General features: G+C 43.3%; 1 protein-coding gene across 5 annotated transcripts in view; it reads right to left on the bottom strand.

The window, feature by feature from the left end:
* The window catches only part of ENOX1 (ecto-NOX disulfide-thiol exchanger 1), a 553,951-nt gene extending 539,801 nt beyond the window's left edge, over positions 1–14,150 (bottom strand). For 3 of the 5 annotated variants that reach the window (XM_043579389.1, XM_043579405.1, XM_043579381.1), the window contains exon 1: positions 13,919–14,017. The gene's annotated coding sequence lies outside the window, so the exon portion shown is untranslated. Of the gene's footprint in view, positions 1–13,918 lie in introns of all 5 variants that reach the window. The other 2 variants (XM_043579372.1, XM_043579396.1) reach the window with 2 other exon arrangements.
* Between the last annotated feature and the right edge of the window lie 209 nt (positions 14,151–14,359).

The raw sequence follows: 14,359 nt of genomic DNA, 5'->3' as shown, positions 1-14,359 counted from the left end.
TTTAACCAAACATGTTAGCGAAATTGTGGTGGGGGAGGGAATTATTTGAACGGGACAGTAACATCTGAATGTCGTAGACTCTGGCTGCAAGTTAACAGCTCTAAAAAGGTAGTAATGGCTTAGAAAAACCTACCGACAGCAAACAGAAACCAGAAGTCAAAGACAAAATCTTGATTTGTTGATTGGTTGATTTTTACCAAAGCTTGTAGGATTTTCTGACTATAAAGTCTCAAAAAACTCTGGCTTCTAAATTCAGTTAATTGGAGTGAACATGTCTTTAATAGGAATCCTGTAGCTACAAGGTAACCGCAAAAAATACCAGGATGGTTGGTTTTATATGTTAATTTCCAGCAGTTGTATGTGTCTCTTACCACAAATTACTACACTGTACCTACACTGTATTTCATAAGAATGTCATTGTTCTCAGTCAGTCACCATTTAATTCTGGGAGAGGCACACACTCCAAGAAAGAAAAGAAACAAAAATAAACACCACCCATAGAACTGTCTGTATTACATACTTGTCTTTAAGATCAAGTTAAAGATTCATCTCCAAAAAGCATCCATCCCACTCAAAATTACAAGCGTACAGTGGGTTATCCATTTGTTTATTCTGTGTCTCATTCTAATTCATCCTACCTTGATGGACTGTTGACAGCCTGCAATCTTAAAGGGCATCAGAATGAGAAAGAATGACAAACAACAATGAATGGTTCTCAAACCTCAGTTCCGAGAAGAATCCCTTAAAATCCCTCTTTAGTCCATTTGCATCAGTACCTTGAGGTGGGCTTACGTACCTGTACTTTTAACAAGCAGACTACCTAGATCTGAATAGGGGATGAATTATCCTTTGGGAAACAGTTATGTAGATAGTTAAACAGTGACTAAGTCACTTACACAGATAATCAAACTTGATTATATAACTCCATATTGGATCATTCCACTCTTCTCTTCACTAATCTTGTCCCTCGTCCAGGAAGCCATCACTATCATCTGTCTCTGAACTTGACCACTACTTCCAAGTCTGCTGTCTTGCTTCCACTCTTCCCCTCTCCAATCCCTTCTTCAGAACTTGCCAGAAAGATCTTACATGCTACAGGTAACACGACATCACTCCTTGTAAAACTCTTCAATGACTGCTTAATGGGAATGGCGTTTCCATCTAGGGCAATGAAAATGTTTTAGAACAGACATACCAATGGTAGTTGGACAATATTGTGAACGTACTAAATACCTTTGAATTATTCACTTTCACACAGTTTGTGTTATGTGAATTTCATCTCAACTTTAAAAAAGAAAAAAACAAACAAAAAAAAAATCCAAAAACTTCTCAATGGCTTCCCATTGCACTTAGGATAAAATCCAAAGTCCTCAGCATGGCTTAGCAGGTGTGGCATAACCAGGCCCTAAGCCACATCTCAGCGGCCTCCCCGCCAGGTACAGTCCACCCTCACTCAATGCACTGCACCAACCCGAGTATCTTTCAATGGCTCTAAAACCCAAGATGTTTCTCAGGTGAGGGCTTCGCAAATGGTACTCCCCAGCTGGATAGCCCCAATCATTCTTCAGATCTTCATTTGTAAATTATTTTCCTCTATAAGCCTTCTCTGACTACTTCATCCTCTCCATACCCTTTCAGAGAAACCTGGTCTTTTCCAAGTTCTTGTCAAGAGTTCTAATTACAGAATTATTTGGGGGTTACTTAATGTCCTTTCTGGTAAACTGGGGGCTCCCAGAAGGACAGGAACAGTGATCATTTTTGTTCACTGCTGTATTTCCAGCACCTAGCATGAACTTGGCACAATAAGTGCCTATTCATTGGGCAGAAGGAATATGCAGCATGCTTTCCTCCAAAAACATTAAATCTTTACTACAGAATGAGTACCAAGCTAGGTCACAATATTATGTGAGATTTAAATATATATCTACCAACATTATTCTTTTAATAACTAGATGAGAAAAATCAGAGACTACTGAGGGCCAACTCAACATAATAGAGCGCACAACCAATGCACAGAAAACAACTCTCACTTCTACAGTGCCTGCTTTGTGCTTCTTGATAGATTGAAGTTCCTAATGCCCAAGAAAATTCCATTTAAAAACTCTCTCCTCATGCCACAGCACATTACTGAGTAACGAGGAAAGAAACAGGGATTATATATTTACAGAAAGATGGAACCGAGGTGGGTAAAAGACCAGGATTCAGAAGGATGTCTTGGGAAACTGTTGGTGGCTCTCACATAGGCTCCACTTTCCAGAATAAAAATGTATAGAGCACTCCCAGGGGAAAAAGGACCCTGAACTCAACTAGTTCTGAGAGATGTAGGAAAAAGAGAAATAGAGGAGAAACTCGCGTAAGAGCAGGCATGATTGGTACTTTGTTACTAAACAAACTGTTCTTTAGCGATTAGAGATGAGCAAGTGATTTATTTTTTTCCGATCTTGCACTTGTATTAACTAGAACCCTAATTTGTCCATGAGGCTGAAATATGTCTTTATTACTTGCCTTCAAAGCTTATGCCCATTTAAAATAAGCTTATTTCTTTTCCATTGTCAGCTTGCCCAGAGCCGCCTAATCTACAATTCTCCTGCCCAACGCTCACCACTTCTGATCATTGTGGAGAGCAGAGGCAAGCAAGTGGCCTTCCAGCTTCCAAAGAGATCCATCTGTTCATAACTGTGTGCACTAGCTGCAAAACACTCCCCAGCCCTGTGTCCACCACAAGGACAGAAGAACATCAGGACCTGAACACATCCAGAGCTCATGCCACAGGCTACTTTTCAATATTTAAATTCTTCTTCAGCCAAAGCTTTGGATTTTCCCCGACCCTAATCCACAGTCCCAGTAGTGGTTTGCATGGCTATCCATTTAAAGAGTATCCCCCGTGTGTGCTGCAGTGCCTAAGGGTACTATCCCTGGCCTTGGAAGATGGGGCACCTACAACTGGATTATTTGTGTGACCTTTTACACATCTTAGTTGGAGATAGCTTGAAAGCATTTTCCTTGCTCCAACTCCCAGTTCCCTGTGCTCACCTGGGGACCCGCCTGGAGAAAAGACGAAGTTGCTCAATGTGACCAACTATGAGACCAATATGGTAGCAACCAATAAGACTGCTCTCCAACCGGGGGAGGAACCTGAGTGGTCAACCTTACCATCCCAACACCTTCCCTAAGCATACTGTTTCTCTTTCATGTCCCTTCCTTAAGGTAGTATATGTGGCCATCATGGTGGTTCCCAGCTTTGCTTTCAATGACATGGCTTCTAAATATGCTTTATACCTGAAGATTCTACAGAGTCCTATTACCTTCTGACAAAGACATTCTTATTCAAATTCTTACCATTGTTTTTGTTATAGAGTCACATATACTTTTATAGGAGAAGAGGCGGAGGACCCCTGTAATACAAATAAACAGCATCCTCATGCAAGAAAGTGAAGTGACAGCAAAACCAAATCCTAATGTAGCAGATGTATGCTCCATAAACCAAAGAACATTCAGGAGCGAGTCATGAGACCAATATGTTAACATGGGCATAAGGGTATTACACATGGAGATGAGGTCAGTAAGAACCGCTAGCAGAAAATAAGATAGGGAAGATTAGTAAAAGAGCGGCCCAAGGACAAAATAACAAAGACACTAGGGGAGGCTGCAAAATTACCAAATATATTAGACAACGGGAAATCAGGTTGGAAAACCAAAGACTGGGAGCAGATGAATAATCAGTAAAGAGGCTGGGATTCTAGGTGGGAGAGGTGAGATTACAAGTTACAAATTCTGCCCTGACTAGAGTTCGCGAGATTTTTCCCTTGGAATACACCAGAATGTCAGAAACAGAAAACCTCTTCAGATTTATACCATTTCCATGCTTTGAAGAACTGCAGAATATCTAACTAGGAAAACAGAAATCTCTTCAAGCATTTTTTACAAAGGAAATTTAATATAGGGACTTGGTTACTCAGGTGATGGTGGAGCAGAGAGCCTAACAGGATAGCGAGGCAATCCAGAGATCAGCAAGAGCAGGAGGCTGCTACCTCCCCAAGGCTGAAGAGACAATGGCAGGAGGGTATGTCTCTGGGGCCCATGGGCCAAGGTCACTTGTGAGCAGCTAGCACCAGAGCCAGTGTGTCAAGCACGAGTGGTGCTACAGAGGAGGGAGTCTCACTGCCAGGGATGCTGCACGAAGCTAGAGAAAAGAAAAAAATGCCTTGGTCTTGCCCTTCTCCCTGCCCTCTCTTACCAGTGCCTCCCACAGGCTGAAGACAGCCTGACTCAGGAATCTAGGAGCACAACCTGAAGGGGTGAGCCCCCTCCGACCCAAAGAGGAAAAGGGGAGGGCAAGAAATGCCAGAAGGAAAGGACAGAAACTCTGGTACAAGAAAGATGAGTTACAATAGGATTTAATAAGCAAGCTTCTCTTGCAATAGACATACTTTTAAAAGGTTTGTGTATTGCCATAGAAAGGCGCCAGTGATAAAGTGGTTACCTAGTAATAAAGTGGAAGCTATACCATGGCCTACTGACCTTCCTGCCATGTTAGGTGGCCCTTGATTCCACTCTGCAGAATCCCAGACTTGGAAGGGGGTTAAGGAGTCGATTCTACATTACCCTTTCTTCAGTTACAGCTAAGCCAGCACAAGTCCAACAAGTGAATTTTTTTCAAAATTTTAGAATGAAAAAGACTCCTTGAAAAGTAAAAAAAATATCCCCTGAGTACTGAATAGAAAAAACCTGGCACATACACCCGAATGATTACAAGTAAAACTGGGGAAATATGAAGAAGATATGACGGACTCTATCAACCAATATCCTGGTTATGATATTGTGCTATAGGTTTGCCAGATATTATCATTGGGGGGAAATGAGCAGAGTGTACGCAGAATCTCTCTGGGTTATTTCTTGTAACCGCATGGGAATCTACAGCGATGTCCGAATAAAGTTTAATTTAAAAATATCATAAATACGTTCATAATATTCTAAGGCTGCTCTCCTTGAATTGTGTTGAACACAGTCTCTCCAGCCTCCTTATGCCCACATGCCCCGTATTGCCACTGCCTTGACTCTGTTCTGCGTGTTAAGCAAGGCCCAATAAGCTCTCTGCTGACCCATTCTACAGCTTCTTATAATGCAGTCTTCTCCGTGTCATCGGCTCACGGCTACTTTTGCAGAAAGGTGATGGTGTCAAGTTGCTCTTGTTGGACGATTCAGCCTTGGCACATCTGACTACAGACAGAGCCAGAATGTAAGTGTTTGTACATGGGACAATTAGAAGGCTGCCTCCTTTTATTTCATATCAACTAACAAGCTTTAACCTGTTCATTTCATGATTAAGCATTTAATTCAGAAGAGCTCTTTTTACGGATTTGCTCTTCCCTTCTCCTGCCCTCCTCTGTACCCTTTGGTCTCCTTTGGGAGTTGGTGGCCTAAGAGCTGGCAGGGGAAACTGCAAGGAAAAGCCTGGCATTTTGACAGAGCAAGAGAAAAGAACCAGCCCCAACCCCAGCTACCACTCATTCACTTAGCTAAAATACAGGGTCTCAGAGAAGCAGGAAAAACAATAGACCTAAGTACAGGCTAGGACTTCCAGAAACTGATGGTGGATGAAAATCTCCTCTTAGTCAAGAGTATGGGGGCGGCAGGGGGGGGGGGGGGAATCACTATTCATCAGAAAAAGGACGTGCGTCACAGGCATCTCTGCAACTCTCCTTGTCTGTAACTCCACAAATCCTTCCTGTAAAATATCACTTTCTTCCTTTAATGATCTAGTAGTGAATTATTTATATTCTTCAATTTATCTTCTTGTCTTCTTTTATTTATTCCCAGACTTGTGCTCCTTAACTCTAGAAAGCCTGACCAAGATTACAGGCAAGGCACAGGAGTCTCAGCCCTTCAGGGGTGCTGAGCTTAATGCACAAAGCAGGGCCACGATGCATGGCAGAGAGAGGATTAAAATCTCATTTTTGGAACAGCAGTCAGCTAGGTGACCACACACATGCAGGCCTCCATGTCCTGTTGACCTTTCCAGACAGCTTTCCACCACAACCCATCCTGCATCCTTCCCCCACCTCCATCCCCACAGTTGCCACCTTCACTTTGGTGCTGACCATTGCTTGCCTGGGCAATGCCACCTCCTAACTGATCTCCAGGCTCCTGACTCTTCCTCCATGAATCCACTTGCCACACACCTGCGAGCATGATCTTGCTAAGAAGCAAATGAAAAATGACAATGCCTACGTCTTAATCCTTCAGTGGCTCTCCATCATCACCTGAGACCAAGTCTCCCAAATTTGCCTCTTTATAAAAACCAGTGGGGGCATTAATAAAAAATAAAATTAAATAAAGCAGATTCTTCAGTATCTTATGTTGGGATCCTCCAGAAACAGATCTTGAGACAGAATGTAAGTACAAGTTATTTATTTAGCAGAGGATCCTAGAAGCACTGGTAGAGGAAAGAGAGACAGTCAACAAAGCACAGATATCTAAGAGATTGCCATTATGGGCAACTGAGGTTCAGTTTCACTAGGCAATTTGGGGACACAGTGTGGAACGTGTGTCAGTTATCACACCAGAAAGTCCAAGATGCTAGTGTATTACCTCCCAGCTCCCTTCTGTCATTGGCCTAGGTCCAGTCCTGAGGCCATTAACTTCACTGCCCAACCACGCTGCCCTACATGTGGGAGAAAAAGGCTCCGCGTAGAGAACAAGAGGTACTTGCAGAAGCATTCTGCAGACATGAACTGGAGCAGTGGGCATTTGGGCAAATAAGTATGACACTGACCATGTCTGCTCCAACAGGCCATGTCCCTGAAGATTTTGGTACAGTGGGTCTGGGGTGGGACCCAGGAATCAGTAGTATAGCAGGAATTGCATGGAATTGTGTTCAAGAGGCAGATTGTGAAACTAATATCATGAAGCTCAAAATCTTGTATGGGTTTCACTAGGTCTGCCATTGTGTGTCTGCCGTCCTGCTCTCCAGGCCTACTGATCCTCCTGCATAGTCACCTTTAAAGTCACATTTGTGCACTTCCCTGCAAACAGCATATTCTCATCTATGAGCAGGAACTGTGCCTTAAGAATCTTTATGATACCCAGGGCCAAATACTGTACCATTCATGCAGTAAATGCTCAATAAATGTTTGTTAAAGAAATAATCCTAAAAGAAAATAATACGATATTATTTAAGTGTTCCCTGGACAAAACTACCTTCCCTATGCATCAAAATAGTAGGTACAGGGGCGCCTGGGTGGCGCAGTCAGTTAAGCGTCCGACTTCAGCCAGGTCACGATCTCACAGTCCGTGAGTTCGAGCCCCGCGTCAGGCTCTGGGCTGATGGCTCGGAGCCTGGAGCCTGTTTCCGATTCTGTGTCTCCCTCTCTCTCTGCCCCTACCCTGTTCATGCCCTGTCTCTCTCTCTGTCCCAAAAATAAATAAAAACGTTGAAAAAAAAATTTAAAAAAAATAGTAGGTACAATTCTACTAGTGAAACTAAACACATAATTATATTAATATATATGTTATATTACATAATTATATTTAGAACCCAATGTATGCAACATACTCAGGAATCTCTCCAGGAAAGTATTATAGCCTTTTAACAGTATACACCTTAACACATTTTTCCCCCAAAAGGGAGTCTTGATAGAGATGGGCAAAGAGGGGACATGACTTGGCCCTGGTCAACAGATGTGGTAGCTCCCTCTCCCCAACCTGGAGTGACCCGAGGTCGGCCATGGGAGAGGTGTTTTTTAAAAACATAGCAGGACTAATTCTCTCACAGAAAAAGGGAACTCAGGAAGCAGTCTGCTGGAGCTTTGCTGATACGAAACTATTAATTAAGCCCTACAACGGAGATAAACAGCTGGGTAGTGGTGGAAAGCTGAAGGATGTTTGAGACTAATTGGAAGCATGTTAAACTTTACCTACCTTGTGATCCTGCCATGGTTGTCCCCAGAGACACTATCACTCTCCACCTACTTCACAAGGATGGCACAGGACAAAGAAGAGAGACTTATTTCAATGTCACTGAACTCTTGGGATTATGACTTCATCCAATGACCAGAAATTTGGTACCTGGGATCTAGAATGGTAACTCTCGGCTCAATCCCTTAAGTGCAAAACAGTTGTTGTGGTTTTTAAGCTACTAAAAGTGCTCTCTTGCAAATGAGACCATAGCAGAGGTCTGGCCACTCACAGTCACTAAAGACCTCATCCATGGCTTTTTTCCCACTGTTTGGGATGTTAACCACAGCCCCTTGGCCACATTCCAGTCTGGATAATTACACTGGGGCTACCAAACCTCACCCTCTAGCTCCAACTAAATAAAGTATTCCTTTGGACTAGCTGCCATAACCTTTGTTCTGCTGCTGTGGGCTATTAAAGAGCTATTCTGTACTTAGGATGGCTGTATTTGTGAAAAATCAATACTCCTGGTATAACTTTCTACACTGAGAAGAAGTATATTCCACAATATCTCACTGGCTAAGTTATTTTTTTAATATAGTGCCAGAAACAATTAGAAAACTACGGTAATTTCTTCTCCGTCTTCTCAACTTATACTATTCATGCAGACACCGACTGAAGTGTTTGCAACATTATATATACAAAAGGAGGGCAGGTGAATATTCCACAAAATAGGTACTGTGTGTCTACTACATGCCAGGCTCTATTGTAGGTACTGGGAACTGTCGTAAGGGTTGTGGGTTATGTTCTCAGCATAATTTGAAAATCTTACAAAGGGAATAATTCAATGAAATTCTTCCTATGCTACTATATTTCTGAAAATCTGAATATATACACTTTACTAAATATACCAGCATTACCATGCACAGAGCTCCCAATAAACACACTATTCCTGTCCACTCTTAGAAGAGTCTATAGGACCTTAAACTCAATGTCTATGTAGGTATGTGTGTGGAAGGATATGTCTGTCTAAAAATAAGAAAATATGCTTTCTTGGCTAGCTTGGAGGGTAACAAATGGGATGCTGCCTATATATACGTATATATACATATATATGTATTTTACGTATATATACGTATATATACGTATACATATATATGTATGTATATATATATATATACACATATACACATATATATGCTTGTTTTTAGCAATCATCCTATTAGTGTGGGTGAGAGTTTACATGTTATAATAGCGGAAACAGACATAAGGAAATTGAAAACATAAATATCTTTTGTTTAAAGTTTCTCTTTACTGTATGAAAAAAAACCATAAATCAAGTCTTTTAGTGTTCTACTACAAGGATGAAAACAACAAAAGGGGGGAAATGTAAGTACTGTGTGTTTGCACATTCACATACACACACATTATCTTGTACTTGAAGATACGATAGGGAAGTTAAATATCAAAATTCCAGTGAGTTAAATTAAATGCATGAATGACAGAATATTTAACATCCCACCTTGCAAAGAAAAATGGCTCAGAAATTTTAAAAAATAATAATAGCAATCTTGAAATTTCGATTAATCCTAGAGGATCTGAAACAAGTACTTGCCCTGGACAAACTATAACCAGACTGTAGAAAATAGTTTTAAAAATTCAGTGAAGTTCACTTGAATCTGCCAAATTATTATTCTGCTTGAAAATTCTCCTAGCTAGAACAAGTTAATAGCAGGCTTCCAAAACTAGGTTAAACATGCTCTAAATCAATTTATTCCCCCCTATAAATCTGCTAAAGTGCATGCTTTTCTGGTGAAAATGGTTCTTCAATGGTACTTAATACTGTCACTTTATTGTTTCTCCAACCAGACCACTTCAAGTTTTTCTACTGTAATTGTTACATTAAAGTTAAATGCCTATCTTTGACATAAATAATAAACAATGAAATACAGATTCTTTAAAATAGCATAAGGAACCTCAAAATGTATCACACAGGCAATACATTTCCTAAGTTTAGAAGAAATGCCTAATGATGCATCTGTGATCCAAGTTTGCCACCCAGTAATTTATTCATTATCATCTTAGAGTTAAGAAACAATTGGCACGATTACATCTCCCACAGATACGCGACTTGTCCTCCACCAACACGCTTCAGGTAGCATCTTTGGCAAGAGAGCTTTGATAAAAGACTGAAATGAATATTATGTAGCGACACAGTCTGCCCCGTGTACTTTAAAGAGCCCAAATCACTACACCAACAGTATTTCCACCACGTTGCAGACAGAAGACCAGAATGAGTGATTAATTAGCTGTAATGTTTAAACTCTCGCTGGTATACAAGCTGACCAACACAATCTTCAATCTCATCCCTGTTTAAAACTCACTCAGAGAATAATAGATCATTAAAGATTGTCCAAAAGTATAAACAATTACCAAAGCAAGGGATGGGGCTTCCCCACTTGGGGGGAAAAAGACAGGAGTCCTAGGACTTTTTATACTGAACGGAGAACACATGATATACAATGCCTCTAACACCATAATCTAGCCTGGTGTCAATACTGAATTTGTACTCCCAAATATTGTTGTATTTTCTAAGTATCTTTATTAGGATAAAAATCTTTTTTTATAAACTTTATGTAACTAAAGGACAAGAATAATTCCAGGGAGGAAATGGGGGAAACTTTCCAAATGTGACCCAAGGCAAGACATTCTAGAGATGGTTCTGTCACCAGGGTCAAGTCACATGACCTCACTGTGCCTCAGTGTCCCATGAAATTAAAGAATGAGGCCAGAGCACAAATCTCTAATTCCCTGCTAGCAGTGAAATCCAGCTATCTATTTAGGTGTCACGGAGAACTCAAGTTTTTGTAAAACCCCAAAAGCATCTGACAGCAGCAGAAAATGTGCTTACAGTGTCTAATGACTATAAAGGGAAGAATGAGAAGGGTCTAAACAAGTCACCCTATCTTGCATCTTTCAGTTTATACTACGATTAAGAGGGCAACTGAAATTAGATGCTTCATTTCATCCCACAGTAACAATGTGATTCTTGTGACAAAAAAATGTAAATACTCTTTTTAAAAACATCCCCCAAAAGAAAGAGCTTCACCTGACTCAAATGAAACTTAGATCTGTCTCACTTGGAGGGCTTCAATGCTTGAGCTATACAGTATGGGTATCAGGATGTGGAAGCAGCTGTCACTGCTTTGTTTTTCATTCACAGTAGGTGGTTGCCAAGCAACAAAATACTATTGTCTGTTTCCATGATCTATTGGCCAATTCTACTGGTAATAATGCTTTCTACAGTTTAAAACAGGGCCACCTTTTGGACAGGAAGAAATGAGAAAAAATTTAAGAATGACAATAACACATATATAAATAAATACACTGAATGTACCCCAAAATGACGTGTATACATATATAGCTGTGTGGATCTATACATACATATATTTTGCAGATATACATATGTGCGACTATATACATTCATCTTCTACCTACCTCAAAAGCCATCTAACTTTGATAGGCTAAAAACTAGAATCTAAATCCCTTGAAGGCAAATCAAAGTATGACCTAGAGATACAAAAACATAGTAAGACCTATTTTTTCAACAATAGCAATAATTTCCAGTTTGCCAGATGTATCAAATCTGTCCCTTCCATACAAAGTCCTACAATCATAAAATCAATTTTGTCTACTTATATACAAATAATATCAAAAGGAAAACCTTCACTATCTACTTTGGAATTACCTAACATATTTAACATGCTGTAGGACTTACTGAGTTTTTATGTGCTACCACTGCGTACAAAGATAATAATTGAAATGGGAAAATACTGTTGCTGCTTACACCCAAGAATCTTAAAATACATTCATTTTTAAAATAATTGAACTGTTCTCCTTGGAATAGCCTCATGTGATTCCCCACTTTGTTTTGATATGGGTCCCTGGGGAATAACAGTCATGCTATGTTACTCTTGCATATTTCACTAGCTTGCAAATAAAATAACACACAGTGTACTCAATATAAAGTTGTCAACATTAACTTGCATCAGTTGCTGTTTGTTTTGCATTGACAAGGCTTCTAAAGATAAGAATTACAATATTCTTAGATGTACAGACACAACATCAAAACGGCCTGAAGGAATCAAAGCTTGAAAATGCTAGAGGCAATCACGTTTTGAAATAAAGAGAAATCAGTATCATTTATACATAATTTATACATACATATATATGTGTGTGTGTATGTATGTATGTATTGCTGCAAAGGACCTAAATAACGCCAGAACAATCTTTGGATTTTATGCAATGCTCATCCGTCTTCCTTCACAATATTTCAAAAGCACTTTGCCTTAACTATTTAGTGCATCCCTCTAAAGGAGCTCTTAAGTTCACTTTTTGAAATTCATTGCCACTTGGAAATCTATATATTACAACAAAACGGGAATAAGCAAAACCCATTACATGGCTTGACATCATTACTAGAAAGTCTCCTATCAAAAGGACAACGCCAGCAAAACAGAAACAAAGTGTGCTAATAATGAACTAAATATTATCGAAAATTACCCGTTTCTGGAACGGAGCCTTCTTCAGCAGAACCCACTCACCTCCCGGGAGTGCCCGTATGGGTTTCTCCTTCACATGTCACCCCATAAATGACCCAGTTGTTTTTTCCCCCTTAGCTTCCCAAGTTCACCCACCTTCGTCTTCCTTTATCCAAGAAACAATTTCCCTCCCACTTTCTCCATCTTCAGATCTCTTAGCCACCCATTACTTCCTCCAAACTACTGGACTCAAACTGCAGCCCAGTCTGCCACGAACCGTCCCCACATGCATTTGTTTCCCTCATTCTTCTAGATATGCTTTCCAAATCTCTACCACCAAACAAATGCAATACTGATAAAAGTAGGGTTTCAAGCCAGTTTTTGTTTTTGTTTTTTTGTTTTGTTTTTTACTTACAGGAGCAAAATGTTGAGAGAAAAGGAGAAGAGCAGGAGTGTATTCGGAAGGAGAAGGGTGGGACACGGGGATCCTACCCACCCGGGCTTCCCCACCTGTCGACCCCACTTTCCCCATGTGCGCGCCGCGGGATGACAACCACAACACTCCAGAACCACCCCCTCCGGGAAGGAGGCGGGGTTACGCCTTCAGCCAATCAGGACCCGCGAACTCCGGGTGTCCAACCTATGGGGTGGCCGTGGCCGTGCAGGGGGAGGACGTGGGGTGGTCGGGGAGGGGCCGCGTCCGTGGGAGGCGCGCACGTGTCGAGTCCAGAGAGGCAGGGAGGCGGAGAGGCGGCAGGCGTCCAGGACCTGAGGCGCGGACTCTGCACCCTGGCAGCCACCGAGTCCAGCTGCCCAGTGCCTCTTTTGCCTTCGACTCGGCGGGCCAGGACCTGCTCCCGCCGAAGAAGACACGTCCAAGGTGTCCGGGTTCCCCGTGTAAGGGGACAGTCACAAAATAACAACACTACCTAGCGCAGACGAGAAGGGGAGTAAAGTTTCCGGCCCGCACCACAGCGGAGTCCGCCAAGACAGAGAGGACAAGTGGTGCAGGGCGAGAGGGTGACAACCTGACCAGAAGAGGGTAGCGGGAGGGCTGCGCGAGCAGGGCTCCGTCCCGGGTGCCGTGCAGGGGGCGGCGGGCTGCTGGGTGCGCTGTCCAAGGTGCAGGGGAGGTGGGAAGCGCGCGGCGGGCTCGGAGCCCAGGGCCAACACGGGCTGGCGGCGGCGGGGAGAGCAGGACACAGCTGTCTGGAGAGCCGGGCACCTCCAGGCTCGCAAAAGTGACAGGGCTGGAGCTGGTGTAGAGCGGGGAAAGGCGCGGGGGGCTGCGCGGAAGCCTCCACGCTTCCACGTACCCCTCCCCACCAGCCTCACCTCTAGCTCTATTCCCCTCCCCCTCCCGGGAGCCCACTCCCCTCCAAGCCTCCGTCCCGGGGCCATGGCGGGGGCGGGACCGGGGAATCCCGGCACCGAGCCCGGACACCCCAGGGATGCTGCGGGCCCCGGAGCTGCTTGCTTACCTGGATCCGCGATACCGGGAGCGGGGGCAGCCCGCCGCGCGGAGCCGGGAGCCGGGCGCTGGGCGCGGCGCGGCTCCTCCTCGCCTTGTCGTCCTCCTCGCCCGCTTCTCCCGGACTCCGTCCCGGACACGAAGCTGCAAGACGCGGCCCGGCTGCAGCTGCGGTTCCCTGTGCTGCCTCCGCCGCTGCTGCCGCAGACAGAGGACGCCCCGTGGCGACTGGAAGCCTGTGTGAGTAGCGGCGCCCGAGAGAGTGGGATCTGCTGGAGACTCCGCGGCTCGGGGCGCGCGGGCGTGCGCACGCGCGCCTGCGAGTGTGAGTGTGTGTGAGTGTGTGTGTGTGTGTGTGCGCGCGCGCGCGCCCACGGGGTGGGGGAGTCGCGAGGAGAGAGGGGGGAGAGGCCAAGAGATGCTGGTAGGGACTGAGGCAAAATTCTTTGCC

Source organism: Prionailurus bengalensis, chromosome A1 (genome assembly GCF_016509475.1).
Source record: "Prionailurus bengalensis isolate Pbe53 chromosome A1, Fcat_Pben_1.1_paternal_pri, whole genome shotgun sequence".
Lineage (NCBI taxonomy): Eukaryota > Metazoa > Chordata > Mammalia > Carnivora > Felidae > Prionailurus > Prionailurus bengalensis.
This window is presented reverse-complemented; position numbering and strand designations above follow the sequence as displayed.